At 42.6% G+C, this 14,301-nt stretch overlaps 1 protein-coding gene across 2 annotated transcripts in view; it reads right to left on the bottom strand.

The window, feature by feature from the left end:
• The window catches only part of mcc (MCC regulator of WNT signaling pathway), a 215,550-nt gene that overhangs the window by 105,045 nt on the left and 96,204 nt on the right, over window positions 1-14,301 (bottom strand). The gene's annotated exons all lie outside the window — the stretch shown is intronic.

Raw genomic sequence — 14,301 nt, 5'->3', positions numbered from 1 at the left:
GAATTTGGCCAACGGGGCAATACCGCATAGGCCCAGGCAATGCAAGTGGCTATTACAATTACCAACCATATGATTTACTAATGGTACCAGATATTTACTAAATTGGTAGTTCTTATCCAGAACATCTCAAAAGTTTTAATAGGTTAAAACTAGATAAAAGTTAAATAATGAAAAATGTTCCTTCTTAGAGAACAAAATAATATTTCCCAAATAAATTACAAGGATAAAAAATAATTATTCTTACATTTGATCACTTGAATGTCTTTTTTTAAAACCTCAGAGAGCAGTGGAGACTGGTCATTTAGTATATTCAAAACTAAGTTAGACAGATTTTTGATCAACAAGTGAGTCAAAGGTTATGGGGGGCAGGCAAGAAAATGGAGTTAAGACCACAATAAGATCAACCATAATCTTATTGAATGGTGGAGGAGAGGAGCAGACTTGAGGAACCAATTCACCTGCTTTCATTTATTATGTTCTGATGTTTAAAATCGGAATGGAACATTGGGCAGAGTTTTGAACTACACAAGTTCCACCTGATGGCTTTTTGAACTAGCTGAACTAGCACCACAAGCAGCCTGTCTGTACAGGAGGGGAGGAAGGGAGGAAGAGCAATAGTAATAGGGGATTCTATAGTCAGGGGAACAGATAGGCGCTACTGTGGCCGTCAACATGACTCCAGGATGGTACTTTGCCTCCCTGGTGCCAGGGTCCAGGATGTCACTGAATGGTTAAAGGGCATCCTGAAGAGGGAGGGCGATAAGGCAAAGGTCATAGTACATGTTGATACCAATGACATAGGTAGAAAGAGTGATGAGGTCTTGCACCAAGAATTCAGGGAGTTAGGCAGTAGACTAAAAAGCAAGAGCTCTCGGGTTGTAATCTCTGGATTACTCCCAGTGCCACGTGCTAGCGAGCTCAGAAATAGGAGAATAGCGCAGATGAATACATGGCTTAAGAGCTGGTGCAGGAGGGAGGATTTTAGATTCCTGGATCACTGGGACCGTTTCTGGGAAAGGTGGGACTTGTACAAGCGGGACGGTCTACATCTGAACCAGAGCGGGACATACTTGCGGGCAGGTTTGCTAATGCTATCGGCAGGAGGAGGGGACACAGAATGTTAGCAGAATAGGAACACATCATAATACAGTAAAACAATCAAGTCAGAGGGAGTACAGCTGCATTAAGCTTCAAGGGAGTAAGGCAAGGCTGGGTGGTCTCGACTTTAATGCCAGGAGTATTACAGGTAAAACGGATGAGTTAAGGGTGCGGTTTGACACGTGGAATTGTGATATAGTAGCCATCACTGACACGTGGTTGAGGGAGGGGCAGGACTGGCAGCTCAACATTCTGGGATATAGAATCTTCAAGCGAGACAGGGGAGGGGGTAAAAGAGGAGGAGGCATTGCATTATATATTAAGGAGTCAGTTACTGCAGTAAGGAGAGGTGATATCTTGGAGGGGGCATCGAATGAAGCTTTGTGGGGAGAGCGTAGGAATAAAAACGGGGCAGCCGCATTGTTAAGTGTTTATTATAGACCCCCAGATAGTCAGCGGGAAATTGAGGAGCAAATGTGTGCAAAATTTGCGGAGGTGTGTAAAAACAATAAAAATAGGGTAATTGTATTAGGTGATTTCAACTTTCCCAACGTTAATTGGGATAGACATAGTGTTAAGGGCTTGGATGGATTGGATTTCTTGAAATGTGTGCAGGAGAACCTTTTAGGTCAATATGTAGAGGGTCCAACAAGGGACGGTGCAGTGCTGGACCTAATTCTGGGGAATGAAGCCGGACAGGTGGCTGAGGTGGTGGTGGGGGAGCATTTTAGTGATAGTAACCACAACATGGTACAGTTTAAGCTTGTTGTGGACAAAGAAATAGACAAGTTGCAAACAAATGTTTTGGATTGGGGGAGAGAGTAGATTTTAGTAAAATAAGGCAGAATCTGGCCAAGGTAGACTGGGAACAGCTACTTGTCGGGAGCATTGGAGGGCATTCAAAAAGGAAATGGGGAGGGTACAGGCTCAACATGTTCCCTCTAGGGTAATAGGAAGAAGTAACAAGCCCAGAGAACCATGGATGACCAGAGATATTCAGGTTACGATAAGACAGAAAAGAGAGGCTTTTAGTAGATACAAGGGAAGCAAATCAGCGGAGAAAGTGCAGGGTGGAGCTTAAGAAAGCAATTAGGAGAGCAAAGAGGGGATATGAGAAAGCTCTGGCTGGTAAAAGTAGGGAAAATCCTAAAATATTCTATAAGTATATCAATGGGAAGAGGATAACCAGGGAAAGAGTAGGGCCCATAAGGGACCAAGGGGGCATTCTATGGGTGGAGCCAGAGGACATCGCTAGAGTGTTGAATGAATACTTCACGTCCGTCTTCACCCACGGGAAAGAGGATGAAGGTATCGAACTCGGGCAGAGAGACTGCGGGGTTCTTAAGCAAATTGATATAGAAGTGACAAGGTATTGGAGGTGTTCGCAGGCTTAAAAGTGGACAAATCTCCAGGTCCTGATGATTTGTGTCCCAGACTGCTGAGGGAGGCAAGGGACGAGATCGCAGGGGCTCTGACCCAAATTTTTAATTCCTCTCTGGCCATGGGGGAGGTGCCAGAGGACTGGAGAACAGCTAAGGTGGTTCCGCTATTTACGAAGGGTTGTAGAGATAAGCCAGGGAACTACAGGCCAGTGAGTCTCAAGTCAGTGGTAGGGAAACTATTGGAGGAAATTCTGAAGGAGAGAATCTATCTCCACTTGGAGAGGCAAGGTTTGATCAGGGATAGTCAGCATGGCTTTGTCAGAGGGAGTTCATGCCTAACAAATTTGATTTAATTTTTTGAAGAGGTGACCAGGTGTGTAGATGATGATAGTGCAGTTGATTTATATGGATTTCAGCAAAGCCTTTGACAAGGTCCCACATAGGAGACTTATAAAGAAGGCAAATGCACATGGGATACAGGGTAATTTGATAAGGTGGATTCAAAATTGGCTTAGTTGTAGGAGACAGAGGGTGATGACAGGAGGATGCTTTAGTGACTGGAAGCCGGTGTCCAATAGCGTACCACAGGGATCTGTGCTGGGTCCCCTATTGTCATTTATATAAACAACATAGATGACTATGTGGGGGGTAGGATTATTAAGTTTGCGGATGACAAAAAGATTGGCCGGGTGGTTAATAGTGAGGTTGAGTGTCTTGGGCTACAGGAAGATTTTGACTGGATGGTCAAATGGCAGATAAGTGGCAGATGGAATTTAACCCTGAAAAGTGTGCGGTGGTACAATTTGGAAGGAGTAATTTGACAAGGAAGTATTCAATAAATAGTTTTCATGTTTCTTTGATTTAATGTCAGGACATAAACCACATTTATTGCCCAATCCTAACTGCCCTAAGAGATTAGCAGTGGAAAAATTCTCCTTGGACTGTTGCAGGCCTTGTTGTAATAAAACATCCACAATTTGTCAGTAGGTATTCCAAAATTTTAACCCAACATACATTAAGTCCTCATTTTAAGTTGCCCCCTTTTAAATCATTCCACTTTGATGTTGATCAGTTAATGGGGCTGGCATTCGAGTATAGCATCAGAAGTTTCGTCATTGAGGCAGGAGGAGGAGGAGAGAGAGAGAGAGAAAGAGAGAGAGAGTGGGGGGAGGGTGGAGAGAGAGCATGAAAGCGACACCCTTAACTGTGACAGCCAGTCCAGGGATTAGCAATTATCCAGCCGGAAATGGAAAAGAAGTGAAGCAAACCCTCAGGAACTAAGAGTCGTTTTGGATTGCTTCCAATAGAGTGTCTACTTAAGGGACATATGAAAGTCTAACTGTGGAGGGAGATTTGCGGTCACATTAAAACACTAACAAAGGAATTTTTCTGTAGTTTACAGCATAAGTTGCCGAGGATATACCGTTTAGTTATTGTTGCTTTTAGTTTGCTTGTTACAGTAAAAGTCTTAAAACCTGAAATGTTGTGCGATTCCTTTAAGTTGGCCACTGGGAGTTTGAATTTCTTTCAATGGTTATTGGTCTCTATGGGAATCCTAACACTAGCACAGTTATGTTGCTAGCATTGCTACCCACAGGCCTGGACAAATGATCTGGAGACATGAGTTCAAGTCCTACCATAGCAGCTAGGGAATTTTAATTCAATTCAACAAACATATGAGGCACAGAAAGTTAGTATCAGTAGCAGTGACCATGAAGCTGCTGAATTGTAAAAACCCAACTGGTTCACTGTCTGTTAACAAATGGAATTGTTGTCCTTATCCGGTCTGGCCTGCATGTGACTTGCAAACCACCACAATGTAGCTGACTCTTAAATGCCCTCTGAAGTGGCCCAGTAAATCACTCAGTTGTAGCAGACCACTACAAACAAAAAAGTGAAACCAGACAATCCAGCATCAAATATGACAAAGGCACACCCAGTCCGGTCGCCGCGCAAAGTTCTCCCCACTAACATCTGGGACTTGTGGCTAAACTGGGAGAGCTGTCCCACACGCTAAATCAAGCAAAAACTGGAGTCATATTCAGATTCAAACCTTTCAAAGTCACAGATTTATCCAACACATCTTGTCCCACTGGCAGGACAGACCCATCAGTGGTAGTGGTGTACAGTTAGAAAGTGGACCTGGGAGTCCGTAACATTGGCACCAGGTCCCACGGAGTCTCATGACATCAAGTCAAAGAAACCTCCAACTGATTACCAGTTATTGCCCTCCCTCAGCTGATCAATCATACTCATCCATGTTGAACATCACGTGAAAGAAGCACTGAGGATAGGAAGGGAACGGAACATACTCTGAATGGGGGTCTTCAATGTCCATCACCAAGAGTGGCTCTATTGCACCAATAGTGAATGAGCTGGTCGCATCCTAAAGGACATAGCTGTCAGACTAGGTGTACAAAAGATGAAGAGAGAACCAACAAAAAGCTATTTGACCTTATCCTCACCAATCTACCTATTGCAGATGCATCTATCCATGGCACTATTATACAAGTGACCACCATACAGACTTTGTGAAGGTATCTTCCTACTGGGGATACCCTCCATCATGTTGTGTGTCATTACCACCATGCTAAACAAGATGGATTAAAGAACAAATCTTGCTGCTCAAAACTGGACATCCTTGAGACACTACAGGCATCGTCAGAATTGTATTCCATCACAATCTGTAATCTCATGGCCCAGTATATCCCTAACTCTACAATTAGAGGGGATCAACCCTGGTTCAATGAAGAACATGTCAGGAGCAGCACCAGCATTACCTAAAAATGAGGTGCCAAACTGGTGAAGCTGCATAGGATGACTTGCATGCTAAATAGAAGCTACCTATATGCACAGCTATACACACAGCTAAGTAATTTCACAACTGATGCATCGGACCAAAGTTCTGCAGTGCTGCCACATCCAGTCGTGAAAGATAATGGGTAATTAAACAACTAATGGGACGGAGGCAGCGCCATGAATTTTCTCATCCTCGATGGCAGAATCTAACGTGCAAATGCAAAAACTTAAGGCAATGGCATGCATCTTCAGCCAGAAACATTGAGTTGATCTATGTTTCCCCTCAAGCTCACCATCATAGTGACAGTCTTCAGCCAGTTCAATTCACTCCACATGATGTCAAGAAATAGCTAAGCACATTGGCAACAGCAAAGGTTATAGGCCCCGACAACATCTCGGCTGCATTGAAGATGACTTGTGCTCCAGAACCAGCTGCACCTCAAGCCAAACTTTACCAGTACAGTTACAACACTGGCATTTACCTGTCAAAATGGAAAATTTCCCACGTATGGCCTGTCCACAAAAAGCAGGAAAATATCCAATTTACCCAATTACCACCTCAGTCTACTCTCAATCATAAGCAAAGTTTTTTTTTAATTCATTAATGGGATATGAGCTTCGCTGGCTTGGTCAGCGTTTATTGCTTCATCAGCAGTGGGTCAAAATCCTGGAACTCCCATTCTGATCGTACTGGGGAAGACAACACCACATGGACCAGTGGTTCAAGGCAATTGCTCACTACCACAATCTCATGCCATGAACTATTTTTTTTTAAAAGCTATTCATTCTGCAAAGAACAGTATATCTACTCTTACACGTGCAGTTAACTTTTATTTAGCAGTTTTAAAGCTGAGAATATGAGCAAGAGGGCTCCTACTCCCAGCTTAATGCACCAAATGGAAGCAAATACCTGGTAATGAGTCACCCTGGAGAGGAAGAATGGGGTTTAGCTGCACTTTGGACCATCCTGTGCTTTACTAGGTTTCAGTTTGGGTTTGGTCAGTGGCCAGGGACATAGAAACTAGGAGCAGGAGTAGGCTATTCGGCCCTTCGAGCCTGCTCTGCCATTCATTATGATCATGGCTGATCATCCAACTCAATAGCCTGCTCCCAGTTTCTCCCCATACCCTTTGATCCCTTTCGCCCCAAGAGCTATATCTAACTCCTTCTTGAAAACATACAATGTTTTGGTCTCAACTACTTTCTGTGGTAACGAATTCCACAGGCTCACCACTCTCTGGGTGAAGAAATTTCTCCTCATCTCAGTCCTAAATGGTCTATCCCATATCCTCAGACTGTGACCCCTGGTTCTGGACTCCCCCACCATCAGGAACATCCTTCCTGCATCTACCCTGTCAAGTCCTGTTCGAATTTTATAGGTTTCTATGAGATCCTCCTCATTCTTCTGAACTCCAGCGACTATAATCCTAATTGACTCAATCTCTCCTCGTATGTCAGTCCTGCCATCCCAGGAATCAGTCGGGTAAACCTTTGCTGCACTCACTCTATAGCAAGTACATCCTTCCTCAGATAAGGAGACCAAAACTGCACACAATATTCCAGGTGTGGTCTCACCAAGGCCCTCTGTACAATTGCAGCAAGACATCCCTGTTCCTGTACTCTAATCCTCTCGCTATGAAGGCCAACATACTATTTGCCTTCTTTACCGCCTGCTGCACCTTCGTGCTTACCTTCAGTGACTGGTGTACAAGGACACCCAGGTCTCGTTGCACATTCCCCTCTCTCAACTTATAGCCCTTCAGATAATAATCTGCCTTCCTGTTTTTGCTACCAAAATAGATAACCTCACATTTATCCACATTATACTGCATGTGCCATGCATTGGCCCACTCAATCAACTTGTCCAAATCACACTGAAGCATCTCTGCATCCTCCTCACAGCTCACCCTCCCACTCAACTTTGTGTCATCTGCAAATTTGGAGATATTACATTTAATTCCCTCATGTAAATCATTAATATATATTGTGCATAACTGGGGTCCCAACACCGATCCCTACGGTACCCCAGCAGTCACTGCCTACCATTCAGAAAAAGACCCATTTATTCCTACTCTTTGTTTCCTGTCTGCCAATCAGTTTTCTATCCATCTCAATACACTGCCCCCAATCCCATGCGCTTTAATTTTACACGCCAATCTCTTATGTGGGACTTTGTCGAAAGCCTTCTGAAAGTCCAAATAAACCATATCTACTGGCTCCCCCTCATCAACTCTACTAGTTACATCCTCGAAAAATTCCAGTAGAATTGTCAAGCATGATTTCGCTTTCATAAATCCATGCTGACTCTGTCTGATTCTGCCACTGTTTTCCATGTGCTCAGCTATTAAATCTTATATAATGGACTCTAGAATTTTCCCCACTACCGACGTCAGGCTGACTGGTCTATAATTCCATGTTTTCTCTCTGCCTCCCTTTTTAAATAGTGGGGTTACATTAGCTACCCTCCAATCTGTAGGAACTGTTCCAGAGTCTATCGAATCTCAGAAGATGACCACCAATGCATCCACTATTTCTAGGGCCACTTCCTTAAGTACTCTGGGGTGTAGATTATCAGGCCCCGGGGATTTATAGGCCTTCAATCCCATCAATTTCCCTACTAATACTGATTTCTTTCAGTTCCTCCCTCTCACTAAACCCTATGTTCCCCAACATTTCTGATATGTTATTTGTGTCCTCCTTTGTGAAGACAGAACCAAAGTATGTATTTAGTTGGTCAGCCATTTTTTTGTCCCCCATTATAAATCCCCCTGTTTCTGATTGTCTTCACCAATCTTTTTCTCTTCACATACCTATAGAAACTTTTACAGTCAGTTTTTATGTTCCCTGCAAGCTTACTCTCGTACTCTATTTTCCCCTTCTTAATCAATCCCTTGGTCCTCCTTTGCTGAATTCTAAACTGCTCCTAATCCTCAGGTCTGTTGTTTTTTCTGGCCAATTTGTATGCCTCTTCCTTGGATCTAATACTATCTAAAATTTCCCTTGTAAGCCACGGTTCGGCCACCTTTCCTGTTTTACGTTTACACCAGACAGGAATAAACAATTGTTGCAGTTCACCCATGCACCCTTTGAATGTTTGCCATTGCCTATCCACCGTCATCCCTTGAAGCAACGTTTCCCAAGACATCATAGCCAACTCGCGCCTCATACCATCGTAGTTTCCTTTATTAAGATTCAGGACCCTAGTCTCAGAGTCAACTACGTCACTCTCCATCTTGATGAAGAATTCTATCATATTATGGTCGCTCATCCCCAAGGGGCCTCGCACAACTAGATTGCCAATTATTCCTTTCTCATTACACAATACCCAGTCGAGGATGGCCTGTTTTCTCGTTGGTTCCTCAATGTATTGGTCCAGAAAAACATCCCGTATACACTCCAGGAATTCCTCCTCTACGATATTGTTACTAATTTGATTTGCCCAATTTATGTGCAGATTAAAGTCACCCATAATTACAAATGTTCCTTTATTACATGCGTCTCTAATTTCCTGTTTAATGCCATTCCCAACATCACCACTACAGTTTGGGGGTCTATATACAACCCCCACTAATGTTTTTTGCCCTTTAGGAGTGTTTCTCAGCTCTACCCATACAGATTCCACATCGTCGGAGCTAATATCCTTCCTCACTATTGCGTTAATTTCCTCTTTAACCACCAATGCAACTCCACCGCCTTTTCCTTTTTGTCTGTCCTTTCTAAATACTGAATACCCCTGGACGTTCAGTTCCCATCTCTAGTCACCCTGCAGCCATGTCTCCGTAATCCCGATTATATCATACCTGTTTACATCTATTTGTGTAGTTAATTCATCCACTTTATTGTGAATGCTCCTCGCGTTAAAGCACAAAGCCTTGAGGCTTGTCTTTTTAACATTACTTGTCCCATTCCCACTATTTTTCACTGAGGCCCTGTTTGATTCTTGCCCTTGATTTCTCTGACTACCACTTTTCTTAATCCACTTTGTCTTTTGTTCTTGTCTTTGATTCCCCTTCCTCTGACTCCTTGCAAAGGTTCCCATTCCCCTGCCATTTTAGTTTAAACCCTCCCCAACCACTCTAGCAAATGTTCCCCCTAGGACATCAGTCCCGGTCCTGCCCAGTTTGTACTGGTCCCACCTCCCCCAGAACCAGTTCGAATACCCCAGGAATCTGAAACTCTCCCCTTCACACCATCTCTCCAGCCACGAGGATGTGACTGAATGAGGCAGGTAAGGGGACCCAGATGGCAGGAGTGCAGGGGTGTGAGCCTCTGCAATTGTCCAACAGATTTGAGGTTCTCTCAGCTTGTTTGGATGAGAGTGGGGGCTGCAGGGTGGATAAACAAACCGACCATGGCACCGTAGTACAGGAAGCCATCCAAGTGGGGGGAGCAAAAAGGGGTAGTTGAGGACAGTATAGTAAGGGGGATTGACACTGTTCTCTGTAGCAAAGAGCAAGGGTCCAGGTAGCTTTGTTGCCTGCCCAGTGCCAGGGTTCAGGACATCTGCTCAGGACTAGAGAGGAACTGGTAGTGGGAGGGGGAGGATCCAGTAGTCATGGTCCATGTAGCTACCAACGACATAGGCAGGATGAGGAAGGAGGCTCTGCATGGTCAGTATGATGAGCTAAGCACCAAGTTAAGAAGCAGAACCTCAAAGGTAAAAATTTCTGGATTATTACCTGAGCCACGTGCAAATTGGGATAGGACAAATAAGATTAGAGGAATGAATGCTTGGTTCAAAGACTGATGTGGGAGGAGTGGGTTCTAGTTTGTGGGACACTGGCACCAATATTAGGAAAAGTAGGATCTGTACCATTGGGACAGTCTACACCTGAACCATGCTGGGGCTGGTGTTCTCGCAAGCCACCTAACTAGGGAAGTAGAGAGGGTTTTAAACTGAATAGCGGAGGCAGGGGATTGAATTTGGAAAGACGTGGTAAACCAAAGAATAGAGACAAGGCAAGAGAGACAGGCATTAATATGGGAAATGATAAACAGACCTTGACAGGAAGGGACAGAGGGTACAAATCTAAGAGTAAATCAGCAGATAAGGCAACATTCTACGAAAATAATAAAAGGACAAAACTAAAGGCTCTGTATCTAAATGCAGGTAGCATTCAAAACAAAACAGATGAACTGAAAGCGCAAATAGAAATAAATAAGTATGATCTGATAGCCATTACAGAGACATGGCTACAGGATGTGACAGATTGGGATCTGAATATTGATGGATGTGTGATATTTAGGAAGAACAGAAAGTTAGGGAAGGTGGAAGGGTGGCTCTGTTAATTAATGATGGTATTAGCACATTGAAGACTCAAGTTCAGGAAACCAGGATGTAGAAGAGGTTTAGGTTGAGATGAGGAATGATAAAGATAAGTCACTTGTGGGAGTGGTGTACAGGGCCCCTAATTGTAAATACACAGTAGGGCAGAGAATAAAAGAAGAGATAATGGGAGCTTGCCAGAAAGGTACAGCAATAATCATGGGGGATTTTAATTTACATATAGACTGGAAAAATCAGATGGGGAAAGGTAGCGTAGATAAGGAGTTCATAGAATGTTTTTGGAATAGTTTCTTAGAACAGCACAATCTGCAGCCAACCAGAGAGCAGGCTATACTAGATCTGGTATTGAGCAACGAGATAGGATTAATTGATAATCTCCTAGTGAAGGCACCCCTAGGAAGCAGCAATCATATTATGATTGAATTTTACATTCATTTTGAGGGAGAAACAAGTGCGTCCAAGACTAGTATTTTAAACTTAAATAAAGGCAATTATGTGGGCATGAAAGCAGAGCTAGCTAAAGTGAACTGGCAAATGAGGTTAAGCAATATGCCAATAGAAGTTCAGTGACAGACATTTAAAGGGATATTTCAGAAAACACAGAATAGATATATTCCATTGAGAAAGAAAAATTCCAAGGGGAGGGCCCACCACCGTGGTTAACTAAAATGGTTAAAGACAGTCTCAAGCTTAAAGAAAAAGCATATAATTACACAAAGACTGGTAGCAGGTCAGAAGATCGGAAAGGATATCAAGGACAGCAAAGAATTACAAAAAGATTAATGAGGAGGGGAAAATTAGAGTATGAAAGAAAGCTAGCTAGTAATATAAAGACAGATAGTAAGAATTGCTGTAGATATTTAAATAAGAAAAGTTAAAGTGAGTGTGGGTCTGAAAGAGATTGTATCTGGGGAATCAGTCTGGAAAGCAGGGAGACGGTCTTCGGTCTTCACAATAGAGGACACAAATAACATCCGAAAGAGCTGTAAATCAGGAAATGGAAGGGAGGAAGGAACGCAGGAAAATTACAATCACCAGGGAAGTGGTATTAAGCAAATTGTTGGGGCTGCAGGCTGACAAATCCCCAGGTCTAGATGGACTTCACCCTAAGGTCTTGAAAAAAGTGGCTAGTGAGATAGTTGATGCACTCACTGGCTTTAATCTACCAAAATTCCTTAGATCCAGGGAAGATTCCATTAGGTTGGAAAATAGCAAATATAACTCCTTTATTCATAAAGGGAGGGAGACAGAAAGCAGGAAACTATAGGCCAGTTAGCCTAATATCTGTCATAGGGAAAAGTTAGAAGCTATTATTGAAGATATTATAGAAGGGCACTTACAAAACTTAACGGCAATCAAGGCAGAGTCAACATAGTTTTGTAAAAGGGAAATCATGTTTAACCAATTTATTGGAGTTCCTTTAAGAAGTCACATGTGCAGTGGATAAAGGGGAACCTGTGGATGTACTGCACTTAGATTTCCAGAAGATATTTGATAAAGTGCCACATCAAAGGTTATTGCAAAAAATAAAAACTCATGATGTACGGGGTAACATATTGGCATGGATAGAAGGTTGGCTAGCTAACAGGATGCAGAGAGTTGGCATAAACGGGTCTTTTTCTGGCTGGCAGGGTGTGACGAGTGGTGTGCGACAGGGATCAGTGCTGGGGCCTCAACTTTTTACAATTTATATAAATGACTTGGATGAAGCGACCGAAGGAATGGTTGCTAAATTTGCTGACAACACTAAGATAGGTAGGAAAGTAAATTGTGAAGAGGACGTAAGGAGGCTCCAAAGTGACATAGATAGGTTGGTTAAGTGAGTGGGCAAAGATCTGGCAAATAGAGTATAATGTGGGTAAATGTGAAATCATTCTTTTTGGCAGGAAGAGTAAAAAAGAAGCTTATCTAAATGGTCAGACATTGCAGAGCTCTGAGATTCAGAGGAATCTGGGTTTTCTGGTGCATGAATCATAAAAGGTTAGTATGTAGGTATAGTAGGTAATTAGGAAAGCTAATAGAGTGTTATCATTTATTACAAGGGGAATTGATTACAAAAGTAGGGAGGTTGTGCTTCAGTTGTACAGGGCATTGATGAGACCACATCTGGAGTGGTGTGTGCAGTACTGGTCTCCTTATTTAAAAGAGAGATGTAAATGCATTACAAGCAGTTCAGAGAAGGTTCACTAGACTGATACCAAGAATGGGCAGGTTGTCTCATGAGGAAAGACTGGACAGGTTAGGCTTGTATCCACTCAAATTAAGAGTAAGGTGACTTTACTGAAATCTTTCAAATCATGAGGGGTATTGACAGGGTGGATGTAGAGAGGATGTTTCCTCATGTGGGAGAATCTAGAACTAGGGGTCACAGTTTAAAAATCGCTCATTTAAGACAGAGAAGAAAAGTTTTTCTCTGAGGGTTGAGACGCTTTGGAACTCTCTTCCTCAAAAGGCGGTGGAAGCAGAGTCTTTGAATATTGATAAGGCAGAGCTAGATAGATTCTTGATTGACAAGAGAGTGAAAAGGTTATCGGGGGTAGGCAGGAATATGGGGTTGAGGTTACATTCAGATTAGCCACGATCTTATTACATGGCAGAGCAGGCTCAAGGGGCCGAGTGGCCTACTTCTGCTCCTAGTTCGTACGTTCGGGGCTTTAGCAGCACTGTGTTATAATAATCCTGGAGTTTGATGGTACCACAGTGGGGCTGATGGGAGCTTGGCATCATTGGGAGAATCCTTTGATCTGGTATCACTGAGGGAGAACCTGAGATTTAACAGAAGTATGAAAGGTGAACCAGAGGATTTGAATGCAAGGTTTGCCTCATGAGCGGATTGCTGGTGTCAGTCAGGAGTAAGGTTAGGGCAAGGAATGGGCTGTCAATATTGGTTGTGGTTTCGGTGGGGTGGGGTTGTTGTGGGGGGTGGTGGAAGACGAGGAAAGGGTCTCCCATTACTGATTTGTGATATCCAAAGGAATATATATAAACATTACATTTGATATTTTGTGATTGCCTACTGGGTTGCATGCGTCAATCTCTTGCAGCTGTAAAAATTATAATTACAACCAAAATAACAAATGGAAACAAGCCCTTTCAAAATTTAACTCATTTGCTTTTATTTTGAAAACAGTGACAAATGAAATGAAAGGCTGCCTCTCTGTCACTGTGGCTTTATATCGGACAGCTGTTAGTAATTAAAATGATTAAATTTCTTAATTGCCAGAGTGAAGTAACGAAGCTGCACGCTTCAAAATTCAATTTGTTTTTTGAAAAAGGAAAACCATCTCTGAGCACAATGTACTTTCTGAAGTTTATAGAACACAAAACAAAAGCTACAACAGGTGTGTATAGTTAGTAATCTTTTCTTTAATATCTAATTCACTCACATATATTTTAAAAACACATCCTCTCTTTAAAAATAATTCAATATAAAAATTTTATCCGAGAAAAAATTTTGAAATTAGACCTCTAACTTTACTTCAGCTAATTTGGAAATAAGAAAAACTGCTAGAAGATTGTATGAACACAGCTGATCGAACAATACTGATGCATCCTGGGACATCCGGAACATTGTACTCCTTCAGAGACCACAAAGCAAGTTCAGCTCAGAATCACATTCTGGGCAAAAGATCAGGGCCAAGCCAAGGCATTTCAAAGAAGCTGGGGCAATTAAATGAAAACCAAGAAAGGCAGACAAAAAAATCTGATAAATAATCCAACGGATAAAGTTTTTAT

The sequence above is a fragment of the Cetorhinus maximus genome, chromosome 2 (genome assembly GCF_964194155.1).
Source record: "Cetorhinus maximus chromosome 2, sCetMax3.hap1.1, whole genome shotgun sequence".
Lineage (NCBI taxonomy): Eukaryota > Metazoa > Chordata > Chondrichthyes > Lamniformes > Cetorhinidae > Cetorhinus > Cetorhinus maximus.
Note: the sequence above shows the minus strand (reverse complement) of the source record. Positions and strands in the feature narration are given on the sequence as shown.